The sequence below is a fragment of the Carlito syrichta genome, unplaced genomic scaffold, assembly GCF_000164805.1.
Source record: "Carlito syrichta isolate Samal-C Ts95f unplaced genomic scaffold, Tarsius_syrichta-2.0.1 Scaffold306863, whole genome shotgun sequence".
Lineage (NCBI taxonomy): Eukaryota > Metazoa > Chordata > Mammalia > Primates > Tarsiidae > Carlito > Carlito syrichta.
Window position 1 is genome coordinate 92349 of NW_007250959.1, and position 22060 is coordinate 114408.

The following is a 22060-nucleotide window of genomic DNA, read 5'->3' on the forward strand; positions in this document are numbered from 1 at the left end:
ATGATCTATATAGGGCTGTTAGTGAGGTATTCAAGTCCCATGCTCTAATAGTGCTATAATCAATATCATTTTTCATTTACTTAGTAGTTGCTTTATAACTGCTGGTGCTCCTGTGTTGGGTGCATATATGTTTCAGATGAGTATTTCTTATTGATGGATTGAACCTTTTATCATTATGTAGTGACCCCTTGCTTATTTTTTAATTCTTGATAGCTTAAAGGTTGTTTTGTCTGACATTAAGATCACAACTTCTGCTTTCTTTCATGATCCATTTGCCTGGAAATTCGTTTTCTATTCATTAACTTTGAGTGTGTGTACATCCCTGGTAGTAATTTGAGTCTCCTGGATGCAGCAAATAATTGGGTCATGGGTTCTCATTCAGTTTGCCATTCTGGGTCTTTTCAGTGGTGCATTTAGTCCATTCACATGCAGGCTGATTACTGAAATGTGATTGCTTATCCCTGTCATGAGGTTGTTATAAAGTGTTTTCTTTGTTTGTTTTCTTTTGGCTTTGGGATTAATGTATTTGTGTGTTTTCATGTTTCTTCTTGCATTGTATTTTGTGCTCTGCTGTTCTCTTGGGGATTAATTCTGCTTTCCGTGCTTGTCATCTTGTTATTTATTTCCTGGATGAAATTTTTTATTGCCAAAATCTCTGTTACATGTTCTTTCAGTGTCACATTTTGTCTTTCTCAAGTCTTATTCACTCTTTCCTTTCATTCCCTAATCCCCATCATGTTTGGGCCAGTAGTTGGTGACTTCCATTGTTTCGGCACCAAGGTCTCATTTTTCATGAGTTTTGTCTTTGGTTCACTTGAAATTACCTGTGTTCTTACTTTGGTTTTCCTCATTTGTAACAGATCTCTTGCTTTTCTCTTTAGTTTTGTTATTCAGTGTCAGTGGGAGAGGCTTTCTCTTCTGATATTTGTTCAGCCCTCGATTCTTCCCTGATCTGTGTTCTGGATTTGTTCTATTTTGAAATATGGTGGTGGATGGCAAGCTTTCCTGTCTCTTGTAGTTTTTGAAAGTAGAATAGAGTAGGGGATGTGTCACTGGAATTGAGAAACTACTTGCAAATGACAATGTTCACTTGTTGTGGTATGTGTTTCCTGAGACCCATTCCCCACCACCACTCTATATGAAGATGCAAAGCACAAACCAACCCAAAAGCAATTGAACACATACACACACAGAGACATACACACACACACTGCAAAACAAACTGAAATAACAACAAAGTGAAACAAACCAACAGCAACCAAAAAAAAAAAGAAAACTGAGCACACACAGACACACATGCTTAGCACAAAATGAATGGAGAAGAAAAACGGGAAGACTGGAAAAAAAAGGATTTCAAATTGAACCCTCACACATATATTGACAAACACTTTAAACAAGAAAAAATGAAAATAAATAAAAACAGAAGAACAGAAGAGCAAAAACAGACAACAACAACAAAATTGAAAGATGAACACTCAATCATTCTCATATACACATAAATAGAAAACAATAAATAAAAGAAGAAAGAAAAAGAAAATAAGATGAAAAAAATGGGAGGATGCAGATCAAACCCTCACATGCACATTCATGCACAAAGAAAAAATATTTTGAAAATAGATGAACTAGCAAACATCAGGCAAAAAAAAAAATTAAATGACAAATTTAAAAAAGAATACAAAAATACCTGCTCTCTTGTGGTTGGCTCTAAAATTGTTCCTCTAATCAGGTCTCTCTTGTAGAGACACCTCTTTTACTCTCTCCTCAGTGTCTGGAGCAGGGAAGGTGGAGGGGCAGTGGAGGTGGGTGGGGCTGCAATGTTCCCCTCCCACTCTCGTGTGGGCAGGGAGATCTCCTCTGGTGGGGAGGTGCAGAGTTGTCTCTTCCCCAGCTATGTACTCGCGGGTGGTGCCCCAGTCAGGCCTATCTTGGAATGGAATTCTCCTATTGCGACTGATGTCCAGGCTTCAGCTGGGGTTGTCCCTCTCAGTGATTGTCCAACTGTGTGGGTATGATATTCAGATGATTGGTACGAAGGGGGGTTTGGGTCAGCGCTGGACTCACCACTGATCTCTTCAGAGTTCTTCCTTGCCCTTGTCTGGCCACACCCTTTGTCCCATGGCTGGATCAAGGTAGAGATTGGGGCACATGGGACTCAGCACTTCTCAGGTCCCTTTAAAGTTTATCCTTTCAGGATATTCCCTCTGGGTCATGATCAACCCCTGAGTAGTTGATCTACCAGTCACAGAGGTCAGGTCTGTTGCTCTACAGTGAAGAAGTCAGAACACGTTCCTGCCTTGCCTTCAAGATCGTGTTGGAATGCCTCTCTTGTCCTCTTCTGTGGGACTTTGCCTCTGGACTCTCTCTGCAGCCCCTGCTACCAGTGCCCTGCCAGATGCTGAAGTGGTGAGGCAAAGCCTGGAGCCAGCAGTCTCTCCTGCTACAATGTTGTGGGAGCGCCTGGGGTGATGGTTTCTCCCCCACTTTTTTTCCACAGAAAATCTTTTGTCCATTAAAAAAAATAATGACGCTCAGCTTCTGCAACCTGGGAAGAGCCAGGGACCAAGTAGAGAAGCTGCAGAAACAACTTTTGCACCAGAGCTCTGACCACTTGCTCATGAGACCCCACTTAGTCTCTCCCGGGATTTTCTTTCCAGGAAGGGTTTTGTTGATGTAAAAAAAAAAAAAATGATGCTCAGCTTCTGCATCCCAGGAATCACAAGGGTCCAAGTTCAGCAACTGTGGCACCAGCTGCTGCACCAAGAAAGCCCTCACTGCCAGCTCCTTAGCCCTCACTCAGTCAGACACTCACACGCTCACTCACTCACCAGCACATACACAAAATTTTTCATACACTCACTCACTCTCTCACATCGAGACTCACATAGTCTGACTGTCTCAGCTGCCATCTTCCTGACTCCCCACTCAGTTTATTTTCATTCACACAGGAAATATAATATGTTTCCAAATTGTGAACCACATTAATTATCATCTTTTCATGTTTAAAAATAAGTATTGCAAGTATCTAAGCATGGCAATGTTGAGTCAGGACATTGGCCTTTTTCACCTAACATTTTATTTCTGTCAGAGGCACCAGAGATCTTCTGTATACCCTACAGTAGCTACTTTCTGTGAAATAATACCTCAAAGATTAAAAAAGTCCTTCAAACATGTTTAAAGTCACTTAGAAAATCCCTTATGGTTTATCATTTATTATGTATCCAAGTTTTTTTCTGAAACTTTAAAAATTTTTTATAAATTTAATAAAATCCCAGTATTGAAGTAGACTTCAGCCTGCATTCAATATTACGTTTCCATTTAATAGAAGCAAAGTTAAGCCCAAGCAAGGATAACTAATTTGCTCAAGAGCACACAATAAGTGAATAAAAATGTTGAGTTCTAGGCTAGGTTTTTTGACACACATTCTCTTATATTTTGTCCTTGATATCATATATTTTTGCTCATAACAACTTATAGCATTAATAAGTACCATATGAGTCAGGAACCTAAAAACATGCATATTTGTTTTTATAACTATTTTTTCATCTCTATTTTTAAAAAACAGCATATTTCCTCAGTAATTTTCAAGACTTAGATTCAGAGATTGAGACAATTAAATGAATTGGTTTTCACCCTTTTATTTTTCCTAATAAGTCTTGCTTTGTTGTTTTGCCAATGTGATACTTTGTAAAATTTATTGACATTTTATATAAAGGGCCCTAAAACAATTTCAAAATACTGTATGTTTAATAGGGAAATAACTCAATCCATAGAAAATTTTTGATGTTATATTTTAGACAAAAAACTTCCCTCATACTAAGGAAGAGAGTGCCAGAAAATTATTTCTTTTAGTTGGCTGTTCTTTTAAACTCTTATACTATACTTCTCTGAAAACAATACCTGAATGGGTTTTGCATGAGAAAATAAGACATCTTTATGTAATTGGACAATATGGTCTTTTCATGTAAAAATAAATAAAAAATAATAAAATGGCATAAATCAATAATCTTTGAATCTTTTGCAATTCATTGAACCATATTTTTTTAGGTCCATTAGATACATTGCAGCAAGATACTCTAGTTCAACCTGAAAGTGAAGTTTTGTCTATCTCTAGATTTCTATTGCAGGTTTGTCATCAAATCAAGAAAATAACTAGGTAACATTGGCTTTGCCATTTCCATTTTGCTATTTAAATTTTTCAAAAAATTATTAGTACTTTGTAAGACATGAAGGTTTAAAGCCTATAAGTTTGCAATTTATAACATTAAAGATACATTTTTATTGTCTTAAATTTCCAAAATGGTTTACATTTGGAAAATGCAGAAAATTAAGTTTTCAGTCTATCATTGTCTTGGAAACAAAAAAATAAAAATATATCACACATGATGTATCATTCATTTCCTGTGGTGCCTTATTTTTCCAAAACTTTTGGGAGGTGACTCCTCTTCTAGAGTTTCCAATGCATCACAAAATTCCTCCTCCTCATCATGCTTTCCCTCATTTTTGTCTGTTTTCTCAGATTCAATATTTATATATAATTTTGTCTCAAAATATTCATCTTCTCATGTAGAAAAATTATACCATTAAGAACATTTTTTGACTTTTCAAAATCTCACTAAAGGCTCCAGCTCATTTCTACTATAAACTTATTAAAAATAATTTCATCTCCCTCTGCTACCTTGGGGAGGTGAATCTCCTCTCTCTCTCTCTCTCTCTCTCTCTCTCTCTCTCTTTCTCTCTGTCTCTCTGTCTGTCTCTCTGTCTCTCTCTCTCTCCCCAATTTACTTTCTAAATAAATTATATTTTCCAATTTTTTAAAAAAATTATTTCCTTGACAGGAACTTTTATGTAAATATTAGGTTTTTTAACTTTTGTTTTTAGTATTGGGACACCAAATTAAATGAGAAAAACATTATAATTTTTTATTTTTAGCTTTTGCATACAGATTTGAATCATCCACACTTTCTTTGTTCTTGAACAATTTTCTTGAGTGTAATAACTTAAAGCACCTGTTTTTAAAAATGTGATTATTGAATGTGAAAAGCATTATATTGCAAAACAATGCAATTGCAATCCTTCACTCCTCTTTCTTTCCCCCCTTTTTTCAGTTTAGTTGATTAGTTTATCCCTGGATTTGCCTACCATAATTACCTACTTTCCCCTCATCTCTCAATTCCTTCCAACTGAGTTGTAGCTACTAAGATATATCTACCAGATTCTCTTGTATGGAAAGGAAGAACATTTTATTATTTTTTCTTCTTCAGCCCACCAAGGTCTCTGACTAATTGCTAAGCTTTTGGAGGCATCATCACAATGTTTACTGAATATATGCTGGATGCAATGTACTACACCCTGAAAATACAGAACTCTAAGTCATGGTCCCTGTATTCAAGTAATTTACAAAGAGAACATGCAAATATTAGAAATGAAATAATCACCAAAAATGATTGCATATTAACATTAATTAAGAAAGAACACATGAATTTTGTATGTATTTATGAATATAAGCTAAATACATTATTACATGCAAATATTTTATGCACAATAAAATATGCACAAAACAAAAGCCACAAAAGGATATTTATATGTATACAAAAGAATATAAGTATGATAAAACATTTCATAATTTTTTCACACTCAATGTATTTTTTTCCATTTGCCCTGCTTGTGAGAACATTGTTCTAGGGGCAATGAAAATGCATTAATATTTTTAAAGACCTGAGGAATACAGGATATTATGATTAAAGAGGCTAAAGTACTTACCCTGTCTCTCAAGTTATTGTCATGTATCTTTTTGTTTAAATTATATATGCAAATTATTCATGAATTATAGATATTTATACAGATATACTTTTCAATTTTCTTCATTTTATAGGTTAAAAACAACTAATTAGTGATCAATTAAGTTTTTATCGAGATTACACACAGAGTTAATTATATTGTTTCTTTCATTGTTTAAACTTAGAAAGTATGTTCACATTTCTTATCGTATTTGCCTCTAACCACAACCTTTACAGATTTGTACTATTGGCCTTACTTCAGAAATTAGAAAACTAAGATTTGAAGACTTAAAACCACCAAGCTAAAGTAGGTTTAACCACATAAACCCACATCTGTTGATTCCAAAACTTATTCTGTTTCACTATATCAAAGCTCTCAATGACATTTTAGCCCACTCATACCGGAAATCTCACTCATGCTCTGCAGCCACACTAGAAGCCAGTATTCTTCACACGCAAGGTGCTCTTTGCCAATATCTTATCCTGTCCACTTCAATTAACTTTAATTAAGATAGTAAGAGTAGGATTTAATAATGTTGAAGAATGAAGAAGATATCTTTCATTCTCCACAATTTAAGGAAAACTGATGCTCAAGGGAATAAGGGCATCAAAAAATTGACTAGTGTGTGGTTTCAGCCTCCAGTGCTAACTCAATGAGCCTGGAAGCAGCACAAACTGGAGCACTAAAAAAAGGTGGGTGGGACCAGGGTTATCATGGTAGTCCTAGGCTGCATCTTTGCTCATGCCTTTGGTATCAAAAGGGCACAGAAGTGGTTGCCAGTTGGGTTGAGTAGGGAGAAGCCAGGTACATTTCAGACATAATTAGAGAATTGTGAACTAGTGCTGTTCTGGAGTAAAAGTCTGATAGCAGGATCTTGGGACTGGAAGTGGGAAGAAGAAACTGCTACCTTTTTAAGTTAAATGTTAGAATTACATGAAAGCTAATAGATGCCAGTGTAAAAAAAAGTCTTTTGACATTACAATTCCAGTAATTTTTAATTAACTTTAAGTAACTAGCACATTCCATTAAATCTGGTGAAGGTATTCCACTATGTTGCTCTCATTTATTTCTGATTCATATTTCTATTGCTTTAATACTTATAATTGTTCTTGTCCTTATCTTCTCAGACATGTTTTCCTCATTGCCATTTTATTTTATTTTATTTTACTTTATTAAGATGTAGGATACAATTCAGGATTAGGTATACAAATGGTCATTCTACAGATAAAGTTTGGGCCTCCCTTTGATCACCACTTCAATTGATTTGAGATCAGGTACCTTTATTGATGTTGCCTGCTCCCCCTGTCTCCCACTACTGCCAATCCCTTTCTTTTTTTTTTTTTTTGAGTTGGAGTCTCACTTTGTCACCCAGACTGGAGTGCAGTGGCCGCTCCCGGCCACCACAGCCTCGACCTGCTGGGCTCCGGCGATCCTTCCACCTCAGCCTTCCGAGTAGCCGGAATTACAGGCACGTGCTACCATGCCCAGCTGATGTTTTGATTTATTGTAAAGATGAGGTCTCGCTGCCCAGGCGGGTCTCGAACCTGCAGGCTCAGGCAATCCACTCACCTCAGCCTCCCAAAGGCACGGGATTACAGGTTGAGCCACCGAGCCTGGCTCCAATCCCTTTCTTAGAGTATTATGCAGATTGTGCAAGGTCCACTCATGAGTGAGAATATGTGTTACTCAGTTCTTGATTTCTGTGACAGATCACTGGGCATTATAGACTCTGAATACATTCAAGTTGCTGCCAGGTACATAATTGTGTCCTTCTTTATGACTGCATAATATTCCATCGTATATATGTACCACTTTTTTTTTATCCAGTCCACTTTCAATGGGCAGCACATTTGGTTCCATGTTTTTGATATCGTGAATAATGCCGGAATAAACATGTATGTGCGGGTATCTTTCCTATAGAATGATTTGAGTTCCTCCTGGTATATTCCCAGAGAAAGATTGCTGAGCCATATGGAAGGTTGATTTTTAGAACTTTTAGAAATAACCACAATGCTTTCCACAGAGGTTGTTCTACTTTACGCTCCCACCAACAGTGTAAAAGTGCTCCCTTTTCTCTGCATCCTCTTCAGAATCTGTCGGTTTTTGAGCTATTGATGATGGCCATCCTGACTAGTTAGGTAGTATCTTAGTGTGGTTTTAACATTCATTTCTCTGATGATTAGTGAGGCTAAATATTTTGTCATGTATCTGTTGGCAGCTCATATGTCTTCTTTTGAGACATGTCTATTCATATCATTGGTCCACTTTTTAATAGGACTGGTTTTTTTTTATTCTTTTCAGCATGTTTGAGTTACTTATAGTTCCTGGGTGTTAGTCAATGTGGTTTTATACCTTGAAAATCCAAGAGAATGTGTCAAAAACATTCTCACAGTGATAAAGGACTTTGGCAAAGTCTCTGGGTACAAAATAAATGCACAAAAGACAGTGGAATTCTTATACACCAACAATAAGCAAGCAGAGAACCAAATAAAAAGCTCAATCTTGTTCATAGTAGTCACAAAAAAAGAAATACCTTGGCATCTTTCTAACCAGAGAAGTGAAAGACCTTTACAACAAAAACTACAAAGCGCTGCTTAAAGAAATCAAAGAAAACTGAAACAAATGGAAAAACATTCCATGTTCATAGGTTGGAAGAATCAGCATTGTTTAGATGTCCATCCTACCAAAGACAATCTACAGATTTAATGCAATTTAAATTAATTTAAATTAGTTATTTACATTTAAATCATTAAATTATCAACATCATTCTTCTCCGACCTGGAATGACAATACAGAAATTCATACGGAAACATAAATGACCATAAATAGCCAAAATAATCCTCAGCAAAAGCAACAAAGTAGATGGTATCTCACTCCCAGACTTCAAACTATTATAAGGCTACAATAGTCAAAACATCCTGGTATTGGTACAAGAATAGGTATATAGACCAATGGAACAGGATGGAGATTCCAGAAGCCAAACCTCAATCTCTCAACCAGCTCATCTTGACCAAGCTACCATCAATAACCACTCGGGAGAAGAGAACCTATTCAGTAAATGGTGCTAGGAAAACTGGCTGACCACATGCAGAAGATTGAAGCAGGACCCCTACCTATCACCATATATGAAAATCAACTCTAAATGAATCAAAGACCTAAACATAAAAGCTCAAACTATAAGAACCTTAGAAAACACAGGAGACACCCTTATGGTAATTGGGTTTTGAGAATTAATTTTGTTTTTAACATGCTGTTTATATGAGTTTCCATTCTTCATATCATATATAATTTGACTTCTACACATTTTTCATATGTGCTATGTCTTATTGCAACATATATTTTTATGATTATTTGAATATCATATTATATTAAGCCATGAATTTAAGTATGGTCTACCCCTTACTTCTAACATGCAGTCACAAATGTTGCTATTGAAGTCATTCTTACTGTAATTTGTCTTAATTTTCACATTAAATTTGTTTATAATTTTCATGATAGCTTGTTTGACACAACAGATTATTATTCTCACTTTAAATTCAATTTAATAGACCTTTGCTGAGTGTTTTTTAAATTATATTTTATTTCATTATAGAGATGTGGGGTACAAGTAAAAAATGACTACACAAGTATGTTGCACGCAGGTGAAGTTAGAGCCTCCGACTGGTTCTCACTCCTTCTTGTATAAGACCAGGTATCTTTTTGTGCTATTTTGTCTCCAAATCCCTTCCCTCCTTTGACAGTTTCCAGCAAATGCCAATCCCTCCCTTGTGCTAAAGTGACTAATGGACTAATGTTCAGGTCCCACTTATAAGTGAGAACAAGCAGCATTCAGTTTTTTCTGTGATAGATCACTAAGTATGATAGTCTCTTACTCCATCCAATTTGCTGTGAAGTCCATGATTTTGTTCGTTATAGCGGCATAATACTCCATCATGTATATGTACCACATTTTATTTATCCAGTCCACTTTTGATGGCCAGGAAGGTTGGTTTCATGTTTTTGCTATTGTGAAGTGTGACAATAAACGTGTGTGCAGGTGTCTTTTGGGTAGAAAAATTTATGTTCCTTTGGGTATATTCCAAGGAAAGGGATTGTTGGATTGTATGAAAAGGCAATTTTCAGTTCTTTTATAAATCACCACACTGCTTTCCATAGAGGTTGAACTAGTTTGCTCTCCCATCAACAGAGTAGAAGCACTCCCTTTTCTTCACACCTGCACCAGAATCTGTGGAGTTTTTTTATTTATTAATGATGGCCATCTTTACTGGAGCTAGATGTTATCTCATTGTAGTTTTGATTTGCATTTCTCTGATAATTAGTGAGGCTGAGCATTTTTTAATGTGTCTGTCAGTTGCTTTTATGTCTTCTTTTGAAAATTGTCTATTCATGTTCTTTGCCCAGTTTTTAATTTTTTTTTGAGTTAGAGTCTCACTCTGTCGCCCAGACTGGAGTGCAGTGGCCGCTCCCGGCCACCGCAACCTCGACCTGCTGGGCTCCGGCAATCCTTCCGCCTCAGCCTTCTGAGTAGCCAGAATTACAGGCATGCACTACCATGCCCGACTGATTTTTTGATTTATTGTAGAGATGAGGTCTCGCTGCCCAGGCGGGTCTCAAACCCACGGGCTCAGGCAATTCACTCATCTCAGCCTCCCAAAGGCGCAGGATTACAGGCTGAGCCACCAAGCCCGGCTCAGTTTTTAATTTTTTAAAAAATTCAGTTGAGTTCCTTGTAGAGCCTGGATGTTAAGCCTTTGTCAGATACATAATTAGTAAATATTTTTCCCATTCTGTGTGTTGTCTCCCCACTCTCTTGATGATTTGTGTGTGTGCACGTGCAAAGGCTTTTCAGCTTGATGAGGTCCCACTTGTCTATCTTAACTTTCATGCCTTTCACTTTTGGGGATTTGGCAAAGAATTTGTTGTCTACTTTGATGTGCATAAGGGCATTTCCTATGTTTTCTTCTAGGATTCTAATAATTTTCAGTTTCACATGTAGGTCTTTAATCCATTTATAATCATCTTTTGTATATGGCAATAGGTAGGGGTCCAGTTTCATTTTGCCACATGTAGTCAGACAGTTTTCTCAGCATCATTTACTAAATATGATCTCCATTCACCAGTGGTTGTTATTGTTGGCTTTGTTGAAGATGAGTTGATTGAAAGATGGGGTTTTTGCTTCTGGAATTTCTGTCTGATTACCTTGGTCTATGTGCCTATTCTTGTCCCAATATCAGACTGTTTTGTTTACTGTAGCCTAGTAGTAAAGTTTAAAGTCTGGAAGCAGGGTAGCTCCCACTTTGTTTCTTTTGCCAAGAATTGTTTTGGGTATTTGTATTCTGTTTTGTTTCCATATGAATTTCATTCAGTATCACAATCTCTTGATCTAAGAAAGATGATGTTGGTGATTTGAAGAGTATTGCATAGAATCTGTAGAATTCCTTGAGTCAGATGGATATTTTGACAATATTGATTATTATGAACTGGTAGCATAAAACGTTTTATCATTTATTGATGTCATCCTTGATTTCTTTGAGCAGCATTTTGCAGTTCTCACTGTAAAGATCTTTCACTTTTCTGGTTAGATGGATGTAATGGTATTTCGGTTTTTTTGTGGAGCTGGAAAGTCAAGATTACCTAAATTCCAACTTTAGCAGAAGAATCCAAATCACCAAGGTAAAATCACAATTGCAGGACATAGAAGACAAAAATATTGTAGAAAGGCTAAATAAGACCAAAGCTGGTTCTTTTAAAGGATAAATAAGATTGATGGTCCCTTGGCCAGATTGACTAAGAAACAGAGAGAGATAGAGAGAGAGAAATTAGATAAACACAGTTAGAAAAGCAAAAAGCAAAGTCACAACAGACCCTGAAAAATTCAAAAGATTATCAGAGACTACAATAAAAAACCTGCATGCAAATAAACTTGAAAATCCAAAGGAAATGAAACACTTTTTGATGACATAAAACCTCCCAAGATTGAAACAAAAAATTAAAACTCTAAGCATACCAATAATAATCCAGGAGATTGACTCAGTTATAAGAAATTCTTTCACCAAAACAAACAAACAAACAAACACAACACCACAAAAAAAAAAAAACAACCTTGTTTTTGTCTTGTAGCTGAATTCTACAAGACATACAAGAAGAAGCTGATACCAATCTTACTGAAAGTATGCCAGTCAATTTCCAAGGATGGAATGCTACCCAACTCATTTTATGAAGCCAACATCATCCTCATATTCAAACCTGACAAAGTTGCAACAAGGAAAGATAATTACAGTTCAATCTCCTTGATGAACATAGATGCAAACATTCTAAACAGGATTTTAGTAAATTGGATTCAACAGCACGTCTCAAGTATGATAAGGTGGGCTTCACTCCTGGGATGCAGGGCTGGCTCAACATTAACAAGACCATAAACGTAATTCAATACATCAGCAGATGTCAAACCGAGAACCATATGATAATATTAGATGCAAAAAGTCATTTGACAAAAATCCATTATCACTTTTTTATAAAATCCCTTGAGCCCCTAGGCATTAAAGGAACATTCCTCAAAACAGTAAGAGCCATCCATGATAAACCCACAGCCAACATTTTTCAATGGTCAGAAGTTGGAAGCATTCCCCCTAAGAGTGGAAACAAGACAAGGATGTCCACTCTGACCCCTCCTGTTCAACATAGTGCTGGAAGTCCTACCCAGAGCAATCAGACAAGAGAACAAAATCAGGGCTATCCAAATAGTAAAAGAGGAAGTTAAGCTATTACTTTTTGTAGACGATGTGATTCTATATCTTGAAAACTCTAGGGAGTCTCTCAAAAGCTTCTTCACACTGATCATCAACTTTGGTAAAGTCTCAGGGTGCATAATCAGTGTGCAAAAGACAGATACATTTCTACACATCAGCAACGAGAATATTGAGTGGTTTTATATACTACGATTTGTAGAGGGATACATAGAGATAAAGAAAAGATGATATCTGCTCTCAAGTAAATATGACAGAGTATATGCAAAATATATATAAATAAGTGTAACACAAATTAGAATGTAATAATGTAAGATAATTTCTAAAGTGCTTTGGCAGTAATTGAGAATCTGTTGTTTAATTTAAATCCAGAAGAATAAGTGGAGTTTCAACATGCTGAGATTTTTTTTTAATTCAGAAAAAAAATTAATGTAAATTCAGTAAAGTGGGGGAGAATGTGTCACAAGATGGCAAATGATTTGACTTAACTAAATGTAAGATGGAAATACAATATATAATAGGTAATAATACTTGAAGGAAAATATGTTGAGACTTAATCATATATTATATTTAATTTTATTGGGAGGAATTCAGACTTGGTTCTGTGAGTAGTGAAGAGATATTGTCTTGTTTCAAATAGGCTGGTGATGTGATTTTTAAAAATGCTTTAAGAAGAACCTTCTGCTGGCAATGATTAGGTTAAATTGGAAACATAGACCTCTTGGGAGATGTACAAAAAGTCTGGTCTGGAAAAAAATGAGTACTGAATGGAGTGAGTTTGAAAGCAGAGAGAATGGAGAATGGGGGATAGAGGTAAGATATATGTTTTTTATGTCTATCAATTATTCAATAAATTCCATATTCAAGTTTATCATCTCTAGTACTGACTATGAAAAACAGAAAATACCACATTTTATACTTTTGTCAATGGAAGATAGAAAATGTAAGAGCAGGCAAGGTGTACATAGCAGCAAGGAAGGCAAAAATACTCTCAGAAGATCTGAGACAAAGCTGGAGAGAGAATTGTTTGTCTGGGGTATGTAATCTACTTTGACAGAGTTTTGGAGAATATCAACTAATCATAGACCCATAACCTCTTAGACTTGTTAAAAACTTTGCAGGTCTTTTAGTAATAAATTACTTTGTATATCAAAAAATTATTAAAGTAGAATTATGATTGCTAAGAAATAGGAGGAGAAAAAATGAGGTTTTGATGTGCAATTGATGCAGAGTTTTAGTCATGTAAAATGAAAAAGTTATAGAGCTCTGCTTCTCCATAACTACACATATAGTTAATAATACATCAGTACACACTTAAGTAATTTCTAATGAAGTAAATTGTATGTTGTGTGTTTTCACCATAACAAGAAAACAATTACTGATTTTCTATTATCTCCTTAACCTGGTGCTGGGTGAAGTAGAAAATATCAAATAATTATAAGATGTGTTCATTCTTATTATCAAGTCACAGTCTGATTAAAAAACCCAAAATATAGGTATATAGCACAATACCAAACAATATGATAATTAGATGACAGTGCAATGTGAGCTAGTGCTTTCTGGCTAGACGTTTTGAAAGGTGTGGTATTTGACCCAGATCTTGATATGCTGACCTTCAAAATGATAGATGAATAGCACTTTTTCTTTTTTCAGACTGTTTGACATTCACCTATTCAGCAATATGCAGGGTAAATTAGGCAGTCGTTATAATGTACTTCCAATGGTAAAATAAATGTAGTTATATAGAAAAAATTGCTTGTCAAATATCACTTACATAACTTAGAATTTATCACCTTCATTGTTGAGTTAAGAATAAAAAAATTATATTATTGACTGCTTTAGACTTTAAGACTTTGATCTGGAGTTTCATCTCAATTATGAAATCCTGTACCTGTAAAAAAAAGATCTTCAGACCAAATAAATCTTGAAGTGCTTTTCTACAGAAATATATTATCATAGAATAAGAAATGTATATGTGTGGGTTACTGTGATAGTTGAAAATTAACCTTGGAGCTCCTCTTAGAAATGAAAGTTCCACAATTATCAGCAACTATTTATTAGGCTTATTTCTTAATCTGTGCATTTTTTGATTTTGACAATCTGCCATTTACTAAAAACTCTAAATAAACAGCATATAACTTACAAAATATAAAGCATATCTGTGCTTGAAGTTTGGAGAATTTATGAATTGCATTAACTAATAAAATTGAACTCTGGAATATGGGCACATAACTCTCAGTTTCCCCCTTTTTAAAGTGCACGTGTGCACACACACACACACCTTAAAAATATTTCTTCAATTTCACATAGTTCCAACTCATTTGTTTTTGAAGGAACTCTTGATGTTGAATAGCTGAGATATTATAAAATCTACATTTTACAGTAAAGGAGACCAAGGCATGGAAGATGTTAAGTGACTTGCTAAAAGTCAAATAGCATAAAAAGGCATTTAAGATATAGAAAACTATTCACAAAGAATTTCAATGACACAAACACCCTCAGGGCCAAGTTGAATTTTACCGTGTCATTTTTACATTACTTTATGGGCTGTGACTTATATTAAATGAACATAATTATCTTTCCTCTTATCTATCTTTCTCTTAATGCTGCACACATATTATTCAAGTACTGTATTTATGCAGATGCATAAAAATTTGGATCTTTCAACTTCCATAAAAAAATTATACCTGTATCAATTAAGCAAAGAAAGTATTTTATTTCTTAGAATAGTCAGAAATCATTCCAAATGTTAAAAGCACTCAGTATTTAATACTGAATCTATTATGCACTGCCTTCACCAGGGATTTATCAACCTACCTAAGAAAGATCTAAGCTAATAATGGAAAATTGAATATGATTTCAGTCTAGAGCTGATCAAAATAAAACAGTTAATTTCAGGCTTTGTATGAAATAAATTCCAATGAATTGGGTGCATCATTTCCATGGTTTTGCCAAATATATAGACTGACTATCAATGTAAACTAGTTTACATATTTTTGCACTTAGTTATTTAGATTATGTTTTATTAAGGGCTCAGTAAATAGGCTTAGTGATACATTTTGATGAATTATTTGCTTTATTTTTTATTTGTAATTTTACTAGTTCAGTTTCTGAGGTGTAAATGGTTTTTTTCCCCATTTAAAAATAATTATTTTTAAATTGGCAAGCAAAAATTATAAATATTTAGCCTGTACCACGTGGTGGATTAAAATAGTTAGCAGAATGGTTAAGTAAAACTATTCAACATTATGTATAATTTAGCATACTCGTCAGTTATTTATAATAAGAGCCCCAAATCTATTTCTTTTAAGTCAGAATCTCACTCTGGCACACTCACAACAGCCTTGACCTGCTGGACTCAGGTGATCCTTCTGCCACAGCCTCCATGTAGGTGGAATTGCAGGCATGCACCACCATGCCCAGCTAATTTTTTGATTCATTGTAGAGACGAGGTCTTGCCAAATTGCACAGGTTATTCTCGAACCCATAGGCTCAGGTAATCCTCTCTCCTCCACCTACCAAATGCTGGGATTACAGGCATGAATCATGACACCTGGCTAAAAGCACCAAATCTATTATTGTAGTGATTTTCAAGAACAGAATATATTATTATTAACCAAGGTGTCTATATTCTACAATAGATCTATTCAACTTATTTTTCCTATCTAACAGAAATTTTGTTATCTTTTGCCAATCTCCTCCCCCCATATACACACTTCTGGTAACTACTGTTCTAGTGTCTACTTCTATAAGTTCAACTTTTATAGATTCTACATATAAAATCATGTGAGAGTTATTTCTATGTGCCTGGTTCATTTCATCTAGCATCATGACCTCCAGGTTCATTCATGTTGTCACAAATGACAGGATATTCTTTAATTTAAAGTGTGAATAGTATTTTATTGTGTATAATACCAAATTTTCCCCCATCCATTTATCTGAAAATGACCATTGCATTGTTTCTACATGTTGGCTATTGTAAATAGTGCCTCAATTAACATGGGAGTTTTAATATGCTTGTGAGAACCTGATGTGGCATTTTTTGAATAAATACCCCAAATTGAGATTGCTTGATCATATGACAATTGTATTCTTAATTTTCTGAGGATACCCCATACTGTATTCCATCATGGCTGCACCTTTTTTGCATTCTCATCAAATGTATATGAGGGTTCCAATTTCTCATGGCTTTAAAGTGTTAGATTTAGTATTATTCAGGTATAAAAAGGCCAAAGCACCAGGTGACAACTATCTTGGAAAAAATAGTTTGGAGAGTAGCCAAAATCACTACCATGGAACAGCAGATCAGTACCATTCTCTCCTAGAATGACAGAGAATAGGGGCTCGACTACCATTAGATGAAGATACTGAGAGCACTTTTAGACAGGTTAAACATCACATATCTAGCAAAAGTCTCTCTGTAAACATAGAGTCCAGAAAGCCATGTCAGGCAACGAATTCCAAGTGCCTTGTCCCCACCCTGCACCAGGCATGCACATAAAAGGAAGATCTGGACAGAAAAGCACAGGGATGAGTAATTATAAGTTGCTTTGGATCAGTTCACATCCTCCCAATAGTGCACAGAACTTCAGTTCCACATTGGAGAAAACTTTGTCAGATGCAGTGGTGAATGCAAGACACACAGGTGGAATGGAGAGCAGATCCTGCCAAGAAAGGCCCACCTCCTGGGTGAATCTGATTGACACATCCACAACTGGGACCTGGTGGAGCAACAGAAAAACATCGCTCTTGGAAAGCAGGGCAGAGAATAAGTATTTAACCACCTATTAAAGGAGGCACCCTGAAAATCATCAAAAGGGTAAAACTTACCACACCCAGCAGAGGTTTCCTTGAGCACACAAAGACCAAAAAGGCAGGAGTGGGAATCTATACACTCCATTTTCCCACCATGAACTTGGCATGTATATGAGTTGAGATCATGCTGGCCAAGGGAGTGGGGTGAGCACTTCTGGGACACACTGGAATGGATGACTCCCTTCCCATCAGCCATAAACCACATGCAGCAGGGGGCTGAAAATGGCCAATTAGGTTAGCAGCTAGAGAGAAAACCTTTAGTTACAAGAACCTGTCACAGGGCAGAGCTCTTCCCTCTCTCACTGAGTAAAATGAGGCAGGATCAATGATAAACCACAAGCAACTCAGAATTTTAATGAGACAGCACACAAAACAGCAATCATTTAGAACAAACAATAGAAACCCTCCAAAGCAACTTACCCATTTAGCAGCCACAGAAATAACAGAATGGATGGGACAAATGAACAAGAGCTAAGAAAAACATTGAATCAAAACTCAAAGAAATCTTACAGGAAGTAAAACAGAGTTAGTCAACTTCAAAAAATTCTACTATGAAATAATGGGAAAAAAGAGCTCCATTCTTGAAATTAATAACAAAGTAACGAGTATTGTGAACAGAATCTCGGACCTCAGTGACCAAAATATGAAATTGACACAGTCTGTTGAAAACATAGAGGGGAGGGGGAAAACTCAAAAAGAAGGAACAAAACCTCTGAGGGCTATGTGACTTTTTAAAAACCAAACCTATGCTTGATTGGTATCCCCAAAGCAGAAACAGAAAATAAGAACACCATGGAACAAATACTTCAGGAGTTCATTCAAGAGAACTTCCCCCATTGTGCTAGAAAGATGATTATCCAAGTGCAAGAGATTTAGAGAGACTCTGTGAGCTATTATTTGAGAAAGACCATCACCAAGACATATAGTAATCTGTCTCCAAAAAATAAGAGCAAATGGAAAAATGCTAAAAGCAGAATGAAAGAAAGGTCAGACTACCTACCTGGAAAAACCAATCGGAATCACTCCAGACTTATCTTCAGAAAGACTGCAAGCCTGAAGAGTTGGAGTCAAATTATTAATGTTCTTAAAGATAAGCAATTTCAACCAATAGTTTCCCACCCAGTAAAGCAAAGCTTCTTCAGTTGTAGAGAATTAAAATCCTTCCCAGATATGCAATTCCAAGAGAATATGCTGCCAAAGACCAGCCCTTCAGAAGACACATAAAAAAGATGTAGAACACACACACACACACACACACACACACACACACACACACACACACACACACAAAATTACCATGCACATCACAAAAGTAAGGCAAACATAGAACTAACAGATCATACAGAGCACCCACAAAAATAAACACACACACACACGCACATACATCTGTATATATGCAAAAGTTAAGAGAAAATAAAGAGTTTCCTAAGAGCCCTATGACAGGGATAAACTTACATATCAATAATCAACTTGAACATGAATGAACTAAATGTGCTGCTGAAGAGACAGAATGACAAACTGGATTTTTAATAAAATGATCCAACAATATGCTGCATCTAGAAAACTCATCTCACCACAAGACACCCACAGACTCAAGGTTGGAGGTTAGAAAAGGATCTTTCAGGCAAATGAAAAACAGAGCAAAGCAGTAGTAGCTATTCTAATATTAAGCAAATCAATCTTCAAGCCATCAAAAGTTTAAAAGGATACAGAAGGACACTACATGATAAAAAGGTTACTTCTACAGCAAAACATATCTATCATAAACATAAATGCACCCAACACAGGAGCACCAGGTTTTATAAGACAGCTGCTAAGCAAACTAAAAGAGAACATTGACCCTCCTACAATCATAGCTGGAGATCTAATTAACCCACTAAAAGCTTTACATAGATCATCAAGGCAAAAAAATCAACAAGAATTTCCAGAACCTCAACTCAAGGCCCAATCAAATGAATTTAATAGACATCTACAGGGCACTTCACCCAGCAGCTACAGAATACACTTTCTACTCATCAGCACATGGAACACATTCCAAAATTGATCACATTTTCAGAAATAAATTAAGCATAAGCAAATTTCAAAAGATCAAAATAATACCATGAATCTTCTCAGATCACAGCAAAATAAAAATTGCTATCAACAAACCTCCCCAAAACCCACAAAGATTTGGACAGAAATCTTGAGTGACTTCTGGGTCAACATGGAAATCATGACAGAAATAAAATGATTCCTGGATACAAGCAGAAACAAAGGTACATCATATTAGAATCTCCGGGATGCCATGAAATTGGTGTTAAGAGGAATACTTACAACATTTGTTTGCATGCATCAAGAAAATAGAAAGATCACAAGTAGTCATCCTAATGTCATACATAAAGAACCCAGAAAGGCAAGATCACCTAAATCCTAACTTCAGTAAAAGAATTCAAATTGCCAAGATAAAGCCAAAGCTGCAGGAAATAGAAAACAAAAATATCATAGAAAAAAACCAAGAAGACAAAAAGCTGGTTCTTTGAAAGGATAAATAAGACTGTTAGAAAACCTGGTCAAATTGACTAAATATAAGAGACAGAACGCCAAGGTAAACACAATTAGAAATACAAAAGTTGAAGTCACAACATGAAAAAATTCAAAAGCTTATCAAAGACTATTGCAAAACCCTGTATGCAAATAAACTAGAAAACCTAAAGGAAATGGAGCACTTTATGACATCACTCAACCTCTCAAGGTTGAAACAACAACAAACTGAAACTGTAAACAAACCAATAAGAATTCATGAAATTGATCTAGTCATAAGAAATCTCCCCATTAATATAAACCCCTGACCTATTGGCTGCTCTGCTGAATTTTATAATGTATACAAGAAGGAGCAGATACCAGTGAAGGGTGCAGGAAGTGACCAGAGGGGCGGCTCCCAAAATGGCACTGACACACCAGACAACAAAGGCCCTCAGTCCCAGCTTCTGCGAGCACAATTCCTCGCGTGCGTGAATTTCAAACCTTCCCACTCGCAAATTTCAAACTTGCAAGCCTCCAATCAGTAGCCAGCTTTGTTATGCGTCCAATAGGACCATAACACAGCATTGGCCCCACCCTGCTCCCATGCAGCTCCTCCAATAGGAGCATAGCATGGCCCCTCCCGGCCTCTGTTAAGCTGATAAATACAGCCCTCTCCCCACAACTCTCTCTCTCAATCTCTCTTTCTCTCTCTCTCTGTCGCTCTCTCCCTCTCTGCAGCTCTCTTCCACTTCCTCTCTCCCTCTTACTCTCTCTTTTCTCTCTCTCTTTTTCTTTTTTCCCATTACAGATCCCCTCTGTAACAGCCCCTTTTAATAAATCTCTTGGTCCTGGCTGGGTGTGGAGTCATTACTGGTGCAGAACTTATTTCATTGGTGCCGTGACTCAGATCGGGTGCTCCCTCGCCTTTGTTCGAGTCTATCCCTGTAGGCAGGATCCCCGACCCAGCACCATTGGCCACTCCAGCCCTTCCGAACCTTCGCCACCATTTTGAATGCATGACCTGCATCCACCAGCGACCATTGGATAGGTGAGTTCCCCTGACACGGAAACCTGAAACTTTCCTGGGATCACTGGGGGGAACTGGTCGTTGATCTTCTGGCAGCCCCTCTGGCCCCAGGGCAAGGGGGAATGCACCCCGCCTCGGCCTTCACAGCCACAGTGGACCCTGAAGGCTTCCTTTTCTCCCTTTCTCTCACCAAGCCACAGCTAAAGGTTCTTTCCTCCTCCTTATCTCTCTCACACCTTCCCATGGCCGCTGGGCAGCAGTGGACCCCAAGGGTCCCACATCTGCTAGCCCATAGCGGATCTCACCCAACTCCCTCCCCCCCCAAGGAATGTCACAGCTGTCGGGCTGCAGCAGACCCCAGGGGTCCCATGTCTGCTGGCCCACAGCGTATCTGTCGGGTAACAGGTAGTCTCGGAGGCTCCATGTTTGTTGCCCCACAGTAAGCCCTATTTGACTGGCAGGAATCATGAAAACACTCCCACCCACTACCCACTCAAGCGTTTTTGGTCTGTTTCAAAAATCCTCATGCTAGGTGCCTTGACCCCCTCAGTTCTCCATGAGGACCCTGGTTGTGCCAAACCCCTGTGATGACAGGCTTTGCCACAGCCACACTTCTCGGACAGCCGACTCTTCAGGAGATGGCCTGTTTAGTCTACCTATCTCACCATGGGAGGCTCATCATCCCTTCTGGCCAATTCCCCTCTTAAGTGCCTCTTAAGCAATCTCACTATCCTTTCTCTGTCCCCTGATTTTAAACCCAAATGCCTAATTCATTTCTGCATGCAAGACTGGCCAATATACCCCTTAGACAACCAAAATCAGTGGCCTCCTCAGGGGTCTCTCAATCCTGATATTATTCGGGACTTATATAATTCCTGTGAGCATTCAAAACGGTGGGTAGAGATCCTCTATATTCAGTCCTTTTCTCTCCTCTGTGAACATCCTTGCCTGTGTCTCAATTGTAACCCCTCTAACTTCCACTCTCAACTCATGCTAACATCTACTGCCTCCTCTACAACTTCTCCTTCTCCCCTTGTTTTACACACACTTCAGCCTCCTCTCCAAAACTACCCTCCCCCCACTGCAGACACTGTAAGTCCCAGTTCTGCTACCCCCTCCTCCATCTCTCAGATTTCAACCCTACAGATGAGCCCCCCCCTTACAGGCAGCCTCAACAGCCTCAGGCTCACCC